Source organism: Sminthopsis crassicaudata, chromosome 2 (genome assembly GCF_048593235.1).
Source record: "Sminthopsis crassicaudata isolate SCR6 chromosome 2, ASM4859323v1, whole genome shotgun sequence".
Taxonomy (NCBI): domain Eukaryota; kingdom Metazoa; phylum Chordata; class Mammalia; order Dasyuromorphia; family Dasyuridae; genus Sminthopsis; species Sminthopsis crassicaudata.
In genome coordinates, this window is record NC_133618.1 from 464,336,582 (window position 1) to 464,351,920 (window position 15,339).

Consider the following 15,339-nt stretch of genomic DNA (forward strand, 5'->3'; position numbering starts at 1 on the left):
ATTTCAGTTTTATCAATCTTTCCTTTGATTTTCAGAATTACTAATTTGGTATTTAATTGAAAAGTTTTAATTTGCTCTTTTTATAACTTTTTTAGTTGAATGCCCAATTCATTGATTTCTTCTTTTTCTATTTTATTCATGTAAATATTTAGAAATATAAAAATTCCTCCTAAGAACTGTTTCTGCTTCATCCCATAAGTTTGGTATGTTGTTTCATTATTGTCATTCCCTTGGAGGAAATTATTGATTGTTTCAATGATTTATTGTTTGAGCCACTTATTCTTTAGGATTAGATTGTTTAATTTCCAATTATATTTAGTCTATCTTTTCATGGCCTCTTATTGCATGTAACTTTTGTGGCATCATGATCTGACTAGGATGAATTTAATATTTCTGCCTTTCTACATTTGATTGTGAAGTTTTATGCCCTAATAAATGGTCAATTTTTGTGTAGGTCCCAAGTACCACTAAGAAAAAGGTATATTCTTTTCTATTTCCATTCAATGGAGGCCTACTATATCTAAAATTTCTAAAAGTCTATTCTCTTCAACTTTTTTTCTCATTTATTTTGTAGTTAGATTTATCTAATTCTGAGAGGGGGAGTTTGAGATTCCCCCACTAGTATAGTTTTGCTATATATTTCTTCCTATAACAGACTTAACTTCTTTAAAAATATGAATGCTATACAACTTGGTGCAGATATTTATATAATATATATAATTTGTATATATATATATATTTAACATATAATATATATACACTTTATATATATATATATATATATTTTGTGTTGATATTACTTTATTGTCTATGGCACTTTTTAGCAAGATGTTGTTTCCTTTCTTATCTTCTTCTTTTTCTTCTCTTCAAAGAATAGGAGAATAATTCTTAGTTGAGTTCTGCTCCTGGGGCACAGGGACTTGTAGAGGGTCAGGAGATAAGACTCCATTCCAGGTTTTGAGTCTTACAGTAACTTGGCTCACCAAAACTCCTTTGTTGAAATAGCAGAGACTGCTTAATAATAAAATAAATTAATAACCTAGCGACTGAAGCAAAATGCAAACACTATTCTTTGGATTAAAAGCTAAACCTTTGAATTTAGGACAGGAAAGAATGTCCACAAGGAGACTAAAGGTATTTGGGAGAAAGATACATGACATAATGGCATAATATACTTTACTCTGATGTGTATCTCAACTATTTACATCTCTGATTAAGTAACCAAGATCCAGGCTTAAGGGGTTTAATTATTTATATCATAGTAGAATTTTGTTAGGCTATAAGAATTTTAAAAGAGTGTACTTTGTCTCAAACCTATGAACATTTGAGGTATATATTTGTGTCTCTGATCAATAAACTTTGAAGAGCCCATTAAACAGGACTTCTCTACCTGGCCCCGGCATGTCACATCCTTCATCTCACTTAAGGAGCTGGACTCCAACAGGGACTTCCACCAAACTTATTGTGCAACTTTAAACTGTGGCTTTGAGTCCTGGGGCCTCTGGCATTTGGTGACTTGCTTATAATGATTGGTGACTTAGTCACAGTCTTTCCTGATCTAGTCTTGCCTGTTGTTTCCTGATTTCTGGGGCTGACAATTTTCCTTCTGTATTGGGACTGGTGGCTCCACCACTAATCTGTTATGCTACTGTAATGTAGAGTCAAGATTGAGGATCTTAGTTGCTGAACTGTGCTGTAGCTAAGGTCTTTCCACTGTCTTTCCTGGATATCAGAAAATTGTCTGCACTAGGCTGTACTCCTCTTTCACCCTAGTGAGACTGACCTTTCCTAAATAATTCCAAGCTATCTTGATCTGGAAAATTGTCTCATTCCATCTTTTTGTAGATTCTTTTCTCAGAATCTGTTCAGAGGCTTTTTTATTCAAATTCTTTTTGAGAGAAATTGTAGAGCCATCTTCCACATTGAATTTCAATCTAGTTCAGACACAAATGAGTTTGATACCTCTGGTCTAAGCACTGTCCTTCATGCTTGGAATACAAAGAAAGGAACTTACATTCTGTAGGAGGAGACAACATACACATATAATTATATATAAAACATATATACCATAAGTATAAAATAAATTTGGCTCTGTTTGAGGGTCATAAGATATTGGGAAAGGATATGAAGGATGGAGGCAGAGGGCTTTTAGAATAGGACTATGAAAAGGATTGGGAGATATTTCTCCTGTTAGCTCATGTCCTCCCTTGCTCACTCTGAATATTAGCCTAGGCCTAGGGAGTGAGGTGGAAGTGGAAGAAGGTTGGAACTAAGACGGACCTAATTTTGGGGAGGGTAAGGAATGTGGTCCCATCTCTAAGGTGGAGCAGCCTGGGTCTTGCCATACAGTTCAGGGAACTGAGATTATGGGGAGAGGTGTGTAAATAAGTGTGGAAGTAATGAAGGGGACAGAATATAGTTAATGGCTAAGCAGCAAAAACTTTCCTTACAGTCCCCCTTCAAAGTGTGTGTGTGTGTGTGTGTGTGTGTGTGTGTGTGTGTGTGTGTGTGTGTGTGTGTGTGTGTATAAATGCAGAGGGGGTGTTGGAAAAGGAATTGTGTGCCTTGTGAGGGGAGGATCCTCCTGTGCCCAGCTAGTTCTCCAGTTTCTGAACCAAAAGGAATCCCACATCTATTCTTGTTCTACTCTCTGGCTGGTAAATTATTTTTGCAGAACAATGCAGAACGCTTTCCTTAGCTCAGCCCCTCTTTCTTTCCAGGGCCAATTGGCTGGGAGCAGCCCTGGGTTCAGGTAGCCACATGTCCAGGTTTCTTTGAGTAGGCCATACCAGCCTTTTTCTTAGGGCCTAGGGAATATCTGGTGACTGGATAAGTTAAATGACCTAATATTTAGTACCTTCCTCCACTTACAATACTCCTGAACTACCTGAGATCCTACCATTAACAATCCATTCTTTAGTGATATTACTGTAGCAAGATATAGATGAGATAGCAGGAAGATAATACTTAGATATTTTCAAGGCATTTTAAGATTTGCAAATCACTTTCATCACAACTTTGTGTAGTAGGGAGAACACTTTGTAATGTCCTCATTTTGTAGATGAGGAGATAGTTGATCATAGAGGCTCTGCGATTTTCTTAAAGTCACAAAGCAACTAGGTGTCAGAAACATGTGATTCTAAGCCTCCTAATAGCAAATCTTAAATTCTTTTAAACTATATTGCCTCGGGACAGCTAGGTGGCACAGTGGATAGAGCACCAGCCTTGAACTCAGGAGGATCAGAGTTCAAATCTGGTCTCAGACATTTAACACTTCCTAGCTGTGTGACCCTGGGCAAGTCACTTAACCCCAGCCTCAGAAAAAAAACAAAAACAAAAAAACTATATTGCTTTTCCTTTCTGATTGGAATTATTATGAGATTTTGGAATGGAACATAGAGGGAGGTCTTGGGTCTTAGATACCTTCCCAGGGAAAAATGGTATAGATGATTTTTTTTGTATGTGTATAAATAATGGGGAACATCCAAGCTCAAAGAATGTTCTACTCTATCACACAGTGGGAGACAACTCATTAGTGGAACTGAATAATTGCTCACTCTTTGTCTTCTTGCTACCACTGATAGCTTCATGTTTTCCTTTGTGGTTATAGCCTATGGTAACTAGCTAGCTATAACTGCAGACTACATCAAGGTGATTCATCTGCCACATACTCACAATCAGTCTCAAGAAAACTAGAAATACATTTATTATAGACAGAGAAGGTAGAGATGGATTATGGTCAGAAAAGTTAAGGACCTAAAAGCTCCATAGCTTGAACTAAGTTGGACATCTGAACCCAAAGAAATCCCACATCTATTCTTTTTTTTTTTTTTTCCCCTGAGGCTGGGGTTAAAGGACTTGCCCAGGGTCACACAGCAAGGAAGTGTTAAGTGTCTGAGACCAAATTTGAACTTGAGTCCTCCTGAATTCAAGGCTGGTGCTCTATCCACTGCACCACCTCGCTGCCCCTCCCACATCTATTCTTGTTCTATTCTCTGGATGGTAAGTTATTTTTGCAGAACAATGAAGTGTTCCCACTCTTTGCTTTCTTCAGCTCACTGGTCTCTATCACTTCTTGTTGCTACCCCTGCTCCCATGGGTCCCCACCTTGAGAATTTCTAAATCTTATGGTACCAAGAATTTTCAGAAGAAGGCACAAAGGGCTAGTACCTTACTTGAGAAACCTGATCCTAATCTTTCCATGCCAACACTCTGGGAAGTCAAGGAGGGCTTGATTAGGGATTAGGCTATTTGTCCTTCTAGTTGAGCCATTCACTAACCAGGTGTGTACTAAGTATAAATTGATATCACTCATGAAGGAAAAGACCAGGGGCATTCAAGGAACCTCTACATGCATCTGGTTTGTTAGAGATGATAAAGAGTTACTCTTCAGGATGAAGAAATAAATTCTGAGTTAGCAGACAGGAATTGAAACCACAAGTTGAAGAATTTAGCAAAAAAGAACAGGAAGAAGAGAGACTGAAGTTTTACAATGGTAGGATTCTTATCCCAAAATGGATAAAGTTGGACGTTCTGAATCCCTATACTCTAGGGGCCATTTTGGAGGATCCAAAAGTAATATTGATTTAAAGGTAAGTGTTATCTTTAGAATAAACACATCTGGGAGTGATAAAGATTCTATTAAGACCTCTTTAATTTGCCAAATGGTCAGCTGAGTGGTACTCTGGATAGAATACTGAGTCTAGAGTCAGAAAGACCTGAATTCAAATGTGGCTTCAGATATTTACCTGCTCTTTGATCCTGTGCAACTTAATCTTGTTTTCTTCCAGTTTCCTAATCTGTAAAATGAGTTAGATAAGAAATGGCAAACCACTCTGATATCTTTGCAAAAGAAATACCAAATGGGATCATGAAGAGTCAGACATGGCTGAAAGATAATTGAATGACAACAGCTTGACAAATGCAAGTTACTGCTGCTTGGAGGGATAGATGGAGATGAAAGAAGGACTGGTGAAGGAAAGAAAGAGGGGAAAGAAGTGGGAGGGTGAAAATCTTAAGTAGTTAAATAGTGTTGGCAATTCCCTACCATTCTATTCAGTGCATTCAATAATGAGCATATCTTACTCAATGACCCTATTTTCTGAAGTGAATGTAATAGGAGGTGTGAATCTGTTGTTGCCCCAGTCAGGTTAAGTTCTTATATACTTCTTGTAGAGGGAGCATCTTGTTACTCTGGGTAGTGATTTTTCATCATACCTATGGTTTATTTATCCTGTTCTTTTGAGTGGTAGAGCTAATTAATGAATTACCATCTTTAAGAAACCAATATTTTAGCATTCCTGGTCTGCCAAGACCCCTGCTATTCCTTTTGATTTCCTTGGGTCCATTCCTGCCAATGAACAATTACTTTCTAATACAGACAATGCTTCTTAAACTAGTCTATGGACTCATGTGGTTAATTTGTAAACTTGGTAGGGAAAAGAAAATATTTATTTTCACTATATTTTGGCTTTTGTTATCTTCTGTATTTTATTGCATACATTTAAATACATTATTTGAGAATCTGTAGACTGGTTTCTCAAACCAGATTACTTTAACATTTTATAACATATTTTCATTAGGAGTGATAAAATCTTATGGCCTTGCCTGAATGGAAAGTTCTAAAAACTTCAGAGGGGACAACTTAAGAAGTCTTTGTTACTTTCTACCCAAACAGTAAGTTATCATCATCATTATTATTATCCATTTTAAATCAAAGTGTGTCCAATGAGCACATTCTTTTTTTTAAAGCTTTTTATTATCAAAACATATGCATGGATAATTTTCAACATTCAACTTTGCAAAACCTTGTGCTCCAATTTTCCCCCTCCCTTTACCCTATCCTTTCCCATAGATGGCAAGTAATCCAGTATATGTTAAACATATGTGATTTTTTATGTTTATTTTTTATATTTCCACAATTATCATGCTGCACAAGAAAAATCAGATCAAAAAGGGAAAAAATGAGAAAGAAAACAAAATGTAAGTAAACCACAACAAAAGAGTGAAAATACTATGTTGTGACCCACACTCTGTCCCCACAGCTTTATCTCTGGGTGCAGATGTCTCTGTTCATCATAAGATCATTGGAACAGGTCTGACTCATCTCATTGTTGAGAAGAGCCATATCTATCAGAATTGATCATCATATAATCTTGTTGCTCCTGTGTACAATGATCTCCTGGTTCTGCTCACTTCACTTAGGATCAGTTCTTGTAAGTCTCTCCAGACCTCTTTGAAATCATCCTGCTGATCATTTCTTATAGAACTATAATATGCCATTGCATTCATATATCATAACTTATTCAGCCATTCTCCATCTGATACTCTATTTCCAGTTTCTTGCCATTACAAAAAGGGGCTGCCACAAACATTTTTGCACCTGGGGGTCCTTTTCCCTCCTTTATGATCTCTGTGGGATACAAGCCCAGTAGAAACTCTGCTGGACAAAGGGTACACACAGTTTAATATCCCTTTGGGCATAGTTCTATATTTCTCTTCAGAATGGTTGAATCAGTTCACAACTCCACCAACAAAGTATTAGTATCCCAATTTTCCCATATCTCCAACATTTGTCATCTTTTCTTGTCATCTTAACCAAGCTGAGAGGTGTGTAGTGGTACCTCGGAGTTGTCTTAATTTGCACTTCTCTAATCAATAGTGATGTAGAGCACCTTTTCATATGATTAGAAATAGTTTCAATTTCTTCATGTAAAGAAGATAGTCTTTGATTATCAATTAGACAATGGGTTGAATTCTTTTAAATTTGAGTCAATTCTCTATATGTTTTAGAAATAAAGCCTTTATCAGAACCCTTGAAAGTAATTTTTTCCTCCAGCTTCCCTTCTGCACTGTTTTGTTTGTACAAAACCTTTTCAACTTAATATAATTAAAATTATCTCTTTAGTGTTCAATAAGGAATTCCAGTTCTTCTTTGGCCACAAATTACTTCTTTTTTTCACAGATCTGAGAGGTAAACTATCCTTTGTTCTTCTAATTTGTTGATAATGTCACTCTTTATATTTAAATCATGAATCCATTTTAATCTTATCTTGGTATAGGGTTTTAGGTGTGGGTCAATACCTAGTTTCTGTCTTACTAATTTCCAATTTTCCCAGAAGTTTTTGTCAAAATAATGAGTATTTATCCCAGAAATCTTTGGATTTATCAAACACTAGATTACTGTAGTCATTGATTATTTTGTCCTGTGAACCTAACCTATTCCACTTGATAGACTATTTCTTAGTCAGTACCAAATGGTTTTGATGACTGCTGCTTTATAATATAGTTTTAGGTCTGTTACAACTAGGCCACCTTCATTTGCATTTTTTTCATTAATTTCCTTGAAATTCTTGACCTTTTATTCTTCCAGGTGAACTTTTTTATTATTTTTTCAAATTCTGTAAAATAATTTCTTGGGAATTTGATTGGCATGGCACTGAATAAATAGATTAATTTAGGTAGTATTGCCATTTTTGTTATATTAGCTTGGCCTATCCATGAGCACTTGATATTTTCCCAATTGAATAAATCTGACTTTATTTGTGTGGAAAGTATTTTGTAATTGTGTTCATAGAGTTCCTTGCTTTGCCTTGGCAGGCAGACTCCCAAATACTTTATATTATCTACAATTGTTTTAAATGGAATTTCTCTTTGTATCTCTTGCTGCTGGAGTTTGTTGGTAATATATAAAAATGTTGATAATTTATGTGGATTTAGTGTTCTGTAATTGGAGTACATCAATACATATCCCAGGAACTCCAAGTCATCCCTTTGAGATTGTTCAAGGCAAGATGAATATTGATGGAGGCCTAATGAGCAGTTCCTGTAAGGTTTTCATTCTCACAATAAGGTTTTTGCTGATGGGTCCTAGCATCCTGTACTTCTTGGCCAACCCAAAGTCTATGATGTAGACTATGTTACCCATTTTCCCCAGTCCCATAAGAAAATTATCTAACTTCACATCTCGGTAGATGAAGTTCTTCAAATGAATATATTCAATCTGACTAATCATCTGATTAGTCATCTGGTCTTACTTACCATCTGGTCAATAAGTAACAGGACAGTTTTTAGACTGAATTTTCTTGAGCAGAAATTGAAGAGATCTTCAAAGCTTTGTCCCCAAAACTCCATCACCATGATGTTATAGTCCCTTCTGCCCCACATCATTTAATTGTAGAAATGCCCATTCCTCCCTGCATCATTTGGTAGATTTTTGCTCTCAATATGGAGCTGAGGGTGTTTGGTTTTGACACTTTGGAGCTTGATGGCAACTTCTTCTGCTGCAATGTCAGTATCAAGATAGATGTCTCCAAAGGAACTGTTGCCAATCTTTTGGCCTAACCTGTACCAGTTCCCAACTCTCAGATCCATTATGGTGGTGGCTTTGGCTCTGGCCTGGTTCACTCCCCTCCCCTCTTGACAGCTTCCTGAGTTTACGCTCTGGAGGAGGCAGAGCTACTGTTGCCGCTAATGTTGGTTTGGCTCTTGGCTCCACCCCTTTATGGCCCGGTTTCACCTTTGCTTTTTGGCTGCCCTGCCACTCTTAGGTGAGAGGTATTAGCTCAGAATTGGAAATGCTGGATGATTCTGTGGTATGCAACCCCTCTCTACACCACATGAAGCATTGTCACTAATAGTCAGGTATACTGAATGAGGAGATGGGAGTGAGTTCAAGGTCAGAAATACAGACAGGGTGGTCTGATGGTTAGAGAGGGGACATTACAACTGATTTCAAACCTCTGCAAAGCTATCACATGGGACAGAAATTTAAACACATAATAAAAACAATTTTGAGCTCAGCATAAGGTTTCTTTTTTTTTTCTTTCAAAAAATTTTTTAAATGAGGTTTCTTAATCATCAGAACTGTCCAGCAATAGGACTGGTTCCTTTAGGAGATATTGAATTCCTTGCCACTAGTGAATGTTGGAAGGTCAATTGTCAACATTGTTCCTGAGACGCCTCTTCTGGGCAGGATTCTAGAAGATATGACCAAAAATCATGGATGAATCAGGTCCTTTGATTCTCTTGCAGACAATGGTTAGGGAGATGTATCCATCATCAGTGGCTGAGACTCAAGTATTTATGAAATACTCCACAAATGTGCCTGAAGCTCAACAGATGGCCGTGGGCCAAGAGGTGTTTGGGCAGCTCCCAGGTCTCATGATGTATGCTACTGTCTGGCTTTGGGAACACCTTATAGGTGAGGGGAAGATCTGTGCCCAACTCCAGAATGCCAAGAAGTTGTCAGAGGCTCCTCTCCTCAAAGCCTACATTGGGAGCAGCAATATTGGAGAATGTGATAAAACAAAAGGCACTGGTCTTGAAGTTGAGTTTTGGCTATATTCTAAGTACTGGCTATGTGAGCTTTGCAAGTGCCTAGGTTTCCCTTGCATAGATCTCCGAGGCCTTTTTCATTGCTGACATTCTAGGTTCCGTTTTCTAAGACTGCATATGTTTAGCTCTTTCCTGGGTAGATGGTGCAGAGGATAGACTACTAGACTTGGAGGCAGTAAGACTGGACCTCAAAACTGGCTTTAGATACCTACTGGTCATCTGACCCTGGACAAATCATTTAACCTCTTTCTACCTCATTTCCTTCATCTGCAAAATGGGGATCATTAAGTAGCACCTACCTCTCAGGATTATTGTTGTGAGGATAAAATAATAAAATATTTATCATTTGTTTTGAAACCTAAAAATTCTATATAAATGCTAACTATTATGTAAAGCCTGTTCCTTTTCCCCACTAGGATATTCTTATGTTAGCTAGACTTGCCTTCAGAAGACTAGGCCAGGGGATAAAGTGCCTAAAGGTTTAGAATTTTAGTTCCTGTTCCTCCAAGAAAATGTGAAGTTCTCATGGCTCTCTCCTGGTTCCCATTACATTTTTTCCCAAGGGGGAGTTCAGCTTGATATAGATATGGAAATGAATTAAATCCATTACTGTAGCTTTCTCCCTTCTCCCTTGACCAAGCTCACTCCACTTTTATTTATTATACTTAGTATATTTATTTAATTAATTTTTATTTAGTACATTTATTAAACTAATTCTCCTTTCTGATGGCATTAGCTAAATTCATGTAGATTCTTATTACCTTTATTTACAAGAAAACTGGTCATAAACATTTATCAAATGCCAACTATGCACTGAGCATTATGCCAAAGGGAACACAAAGAAACACAAAAACATAGTTTATCAAGGAGCTCTCAATCTAATGGGGGAGATAATGTGAAAATAGCTGGATATATACAAGATATACATAGAGCAGATGGAGAGTGAGCTCAGTCATCAATCAGAAGGCAAATACTTTATTCACAAGCTTCCCAGCACTGGTATCCACACTTAGTAGCATAAGTTTTAAATTTATTTATTTTATGATTGAAGAATAAAATCACAAGTTTGTTTGTTAAAATTTGTGGAGCATCAATTGCCATCAACATGTAAATTAACATTTGGAACATTTCAAATAAATTCTATCCAAATGGAAATAAGAAAAAAAATCCCAGGTACAAATTAATCTTAAGATATTGATCATAGATACTGAGCATGAGGTTTTTATGCTCAAATTTAATAAACTCTTCCAAGTTCATAGCACTTCAAAGGCTTCTGTGACCCCACAAACTCTCTCCTGCCAGAGTAAGATCTTAGTGAGGGAATTCCACTCTCTTTCCTTTCCTGTTTAGGAAAAACAGTCTATGTAGCAGACTATATGAGGCCCTCCAACCAAGAGCTCTTTAATTGAATTCTTTTGAACATTTCTCACCTGCTTGGTTTTTGTTTTTGTTTTTGTTTTGTCTTATTTTGTTTTTTAGTTAGGACAGGGAGAAAGGGATCATTCAGGGCCTGGGCATTCTTGGATTTGAGGTCACTGTTGCTTGAACATTAGATCATTTCCTGCTCAGTCAGCCTGAAGTTTCCCTCCCTGACATTTATTTGGTGACTTCCTCTTCCCCAGTCCTTTAGTCTGATACCAGTTCTTCTCCTCTTGAGCAGATAGATTTCTCTAAGGAGAGGTTATATGGTGATGACTTGTCTCAACTAGAATTAGTATGATTCACCAGGAATGACTTGGAGGAAGGATAGGAAAAATCCAAAGAGGAAAAGATGCAAGATAAATGGATAAACAAGTATTGAATAATCTCCAGTGGTTCTATATTCATGCCCATTTCCCCTATCCCCTTTCCTGTAAAATATAGTAAAAATAGTACCTTCTTCAAAAAATTGCTGTGCAGCTAAAATGAGCTAACATATGTAAAACACATTGCCAACCATAAAATATTATATATATGATAACTATTATTATTGTTGTTTGATTGATTGATTTAACTCTATGGGAAGTTAACTATTGGTTATGTAAAAACCTAAATGAGTTGCTCCTAAGCTTAACCACCAGGCGGCAGCAGATCCTAACGGCAGATGCAATATCTAGAAGCCAGTAAATTCAGACTATAGTTCTCACAGGACAGCCGCTGTGGTTTAGTGGCTGAGCAGCTGCATTTTGAGATATGGTAGAGTTGTGTTCAGGTGCCTTTCCTGACACCCACTAGCTGTATGACCCTGGACACTGAACCTCTCAATGCTCCTAGGCAATAGCAAGTTGCAGATCTTTGAGGAGGGAGGGCAAATCAGGTTAAGTGACTTCCCGAGGATCTCCCAGCTTGTAACTGTTTAAGATTGGATTTGAGCTCAGCAAAAGGAGGCCCAGCACTCTATCTTCTTTGCCACTTATCTGATGAAATCAGACTAGCTAGTCTTGAAGGTTCCTTTCAGTTTTTGATCTTAAGAGCTTTCCTAGACATGTGAATAAAAGCTACATTTGGGAAACTTATTAGCCCTTTATTTTAATGAACCAAAATCACAGATCATAGATAATTTTTTTTTTTAAAGATTGGATCTGGCTCCTTCTTTCTGGCTGTAACATGACTGTTTTTCTTCCACAGATTGATGGGGTTAGTAACATCAACCAACATTTGTTGTATGTGGCTGTTAACATCATTAAGCACTCAGGGAGTGACTATAGACTATATAGATTATAGACCTTCAATGTATACCACAAATGGTTTTGCTTCAAAACTCCTTGCTGGAGTTCAGAAGTCAGCGGCACCTACCTTGGCTTCCTCCAGCCTCCAATCCCATGTTTCTTGTCTGGGAAGAATGGAACTTTATGGTATGGACTGGACATTGAAATAAAGGGAGAAGGAGGCTATGGGAATAAAGATGAATTACAATAGTAATAATACTGATAACAGTAATACTTCCAGGATCTTTTCTTGTGTGGGAGGGGTGAATATAGTAAATGGTAAACTTTTGTGGCAAAATTTTGATCACCTTTACTTTGGAAGATTGGTTTTTGGATAACAGATGGATGGTCTTATTGCTGAGGACATAATTGAAGTCTTTTCAATTTAGTATAAGATCTACATATACTTGGCCTTCGAGTCCCCAAGGTCACCTTCAAATACATTGAAATCTCAAAAGGAAGACATTAAGAAGGGACATACTATTACTACAATTACTGCTGCTGCTGCTGTTGCTACTACTACTGTTGCTATTGTTGCTGCTGCTTCTGCTACTAGTATTAGTAATCTGTTTCATTTGTCCAACATGTAGTCTATAGGCAAGAGTTGCTAGAATCACAGAAGCTCAGGGTGCTTGACTTTCTCTGCTCCATGATCTAATCATTTGCTTGTATGTTAGATTCTTTGCTAAGGAAGCCTGACTGATTGCAGAATGATGGACTCTCAATTTATTTTGATTGGAGAGAGACGATACCACAACATGCAAGTGAATTTGATGTAAGTGAGGGAGGGCTGTGCAAGATCACCTGTCTCAGTTTCCCCTCCAGAGCCAGCTGGGTCCAGTGGCCAGATATAGATCAGCATGACTGGAGATGGATAAAGTGGGAAACCTTGGCCTCTTTAAACTAAGATCTTCAACAGGTCTCAGTTTGACTGAGGCAGCACCTATGAAATGATTAAGGCTGGGCAGTAATTGAAGCAAAAAAAAAAAATCTCCTCTTTCACCTAGTCCAAAAAAATCTAGATGAATGAATGAATCATTCATTCATGATGAGAGGAAAACTTTCAGGGTTTCTGGCCAAAGCAGAAATAATTTATATTCAATCTGAGCCAATCAGGACCCACACTCTTGTATTAAAGGAAGGACTCATGTTATCCCCAATTTTTAAAAGACAAAACTAAGGCTTATATGTAGGTCAGAGGCTCATAGAATTATAGGTTAAAAGAACAGTACTTAAATGTCATTGAGTGTAACCATCTTATTTTTATTTATTTATTTTATTTTTTAATTTTTAAAATTAATTTTATAATTATAAATTTTTTTGACACTACATATGCATGAGTAATTTTTTATAACATTATCCCTTGTATTCATTTTTCCAAATTTTCCCCTCCCCTCTACTCCCTCCCCTAGATGACAGGCAATATCATACATATTAAATGTGTAACCCTCTTATTTTACAGATGAATATATTAAGACACATAGAGATTAAATGGTTTCCCCACTCATAGTTGTGAATGTCTCAAAGGAGGATTTGAACCCAAGTTTTCATGACTCCAAAGCTGTAGCCACTATGGTAGATTGCTTCTGTATTGAGTGACCTACCCAATATTACATGGCCCAGAAATAACAAATCTAAGATGCTGATGAAAATGATGATAATATTTTACACTTATATAGCACTTTAACATTTACAAAGTGCTTTATATTTATAATTTCACTTGATCTCTGAATCAGGTAAGGTAAGTGCTATAGTTATTTCCATTAGAGGAATGATTAAGTTATTTTCTCAGATTCCCATAGCTACTATATATCTGAAATAGAATTCGAATTCAAAACTTTGACTTCGGGGCTGACACTCTATTCCTACTCCACCAAATCATCTGATCTCAAGTCTATTGTTTTTTTTTTTTTTTTCTGATAAAACACATGTTTTCCACTTCCTAGTTACCTGAGCATGTTTGTAATTATTTCCAGGGTATGGGGAAGAGCTGATCTAATTTGTTTCCCTCTTTCCTCTTTGCAAGAGGGAAGCAGAAATCAGCTGAGCTGGAAGAGCTGTATAAAAACATTGATGCCTTGAAATTCTACCCAGGCTTACTTTTAGAGAAATCTCTGCCCAATTCTATCTTTGAGGAGAGATTGGGTCCCCCTTCTCCTTTAAAAGAATTTTGGGGAATCCCATATGTTCTCCTGAGTACTGGAACCCAAGCATATTTGGTGGTGAGACTGCTTTTAATATTGTCAAGACAGCCTTACTGCAGAATCTGGTTTGTCTCAATGTCCAATTATGTCTTAATGTCTCATTCCATGTATCTGATTCAGATCCACAAATAAAGGTTGACAAGGCCAAGTCCTGAATTGTGAAAGAAGTACTGATATTTCAGAATGCTGTGTGTGGTTCCTGGTTTGTGATCTGGAATATGGGTTGTTGGTTTCATGTTCCCAAGTATCGTGTCCTTAATTAGTTGGCCTAAATGTACTGTAGCACTGCACTCTTAGCTAGCATTGCAGAATATTGGATTTTTTGGTTAGTTCTCTAAAGTTTTGGTTTCTGATAGATATTCCTGAATATTGACTAATTTTCTGGAACCTCCAGATCTTAATTTGGTTCTCTAAAGCTGATTTCCTCTGCCTACTCCAAATGAATTATTAAGAGAACTTTAATCACCTAGTAAAGGATTCTTCCTTGAGTTCAGGGGTTGGGGAAAAGCCCTCAGATGTGGTGTGTGATTGCTAGAAAAAGCAGGCCAAGTGGGATCTCTTTATAGCTTTCAGGTCCAGCCTATTGTGTTTGTATGTGGAATTCTGGGGTACTGTGTATTAATCATAGTTACTATGGATGGGCATAGGGAACAATTGACCTGCACTTCCCAGATAGTACCTCATTTTCCCTGACCCTGGATTTCCCATCAGTTTCTCAGTCCTCAATTGAAACTAATAATAAAATGATCTTTTAAAGATTCAGTATTTATTTAAATTTTTAGTATTCATTAAAAAATTTGAATTTCTGAATTCACTTTCTCCCTCTCTTCCCTCTACCCATTGTTGAATGTAAGAAATGTGAAACCAATTATACATGTAAAATTATGCAAAATATATTTCCATGTTAGCCATATTGCAAAAAAAAGGAAAAAAAAAAGAAAGTGAAGAAATAGTTTCAATCTTCATTCAGATTCTATCAGTTCTTTCTCTGAAAGTGGATACATTTTTCACGGTAAGTCCTTTATTGAATATAATTTCTATTGCATTTTGGTCTGAAAAAGATAAACTTAATATTCATGCTTGTCTGTATTTGTTTGTTAGGTTTTAATGCC

General features: G+C 36.9%; 1 pseudogene; it reads right to left on the reverse strand.

Annotated features, from left to right (window-relative positions):
- Positions 1-4,928: 4,928 nt before the first annotated feature.
- On the reverse strand, positions 4,929-8,373 carry LOC141552905 (casein kinase I-like; annotated as a pseudogene).
- Positions 8,374-15,339: the final 6,966 nt, after the last annotated feature.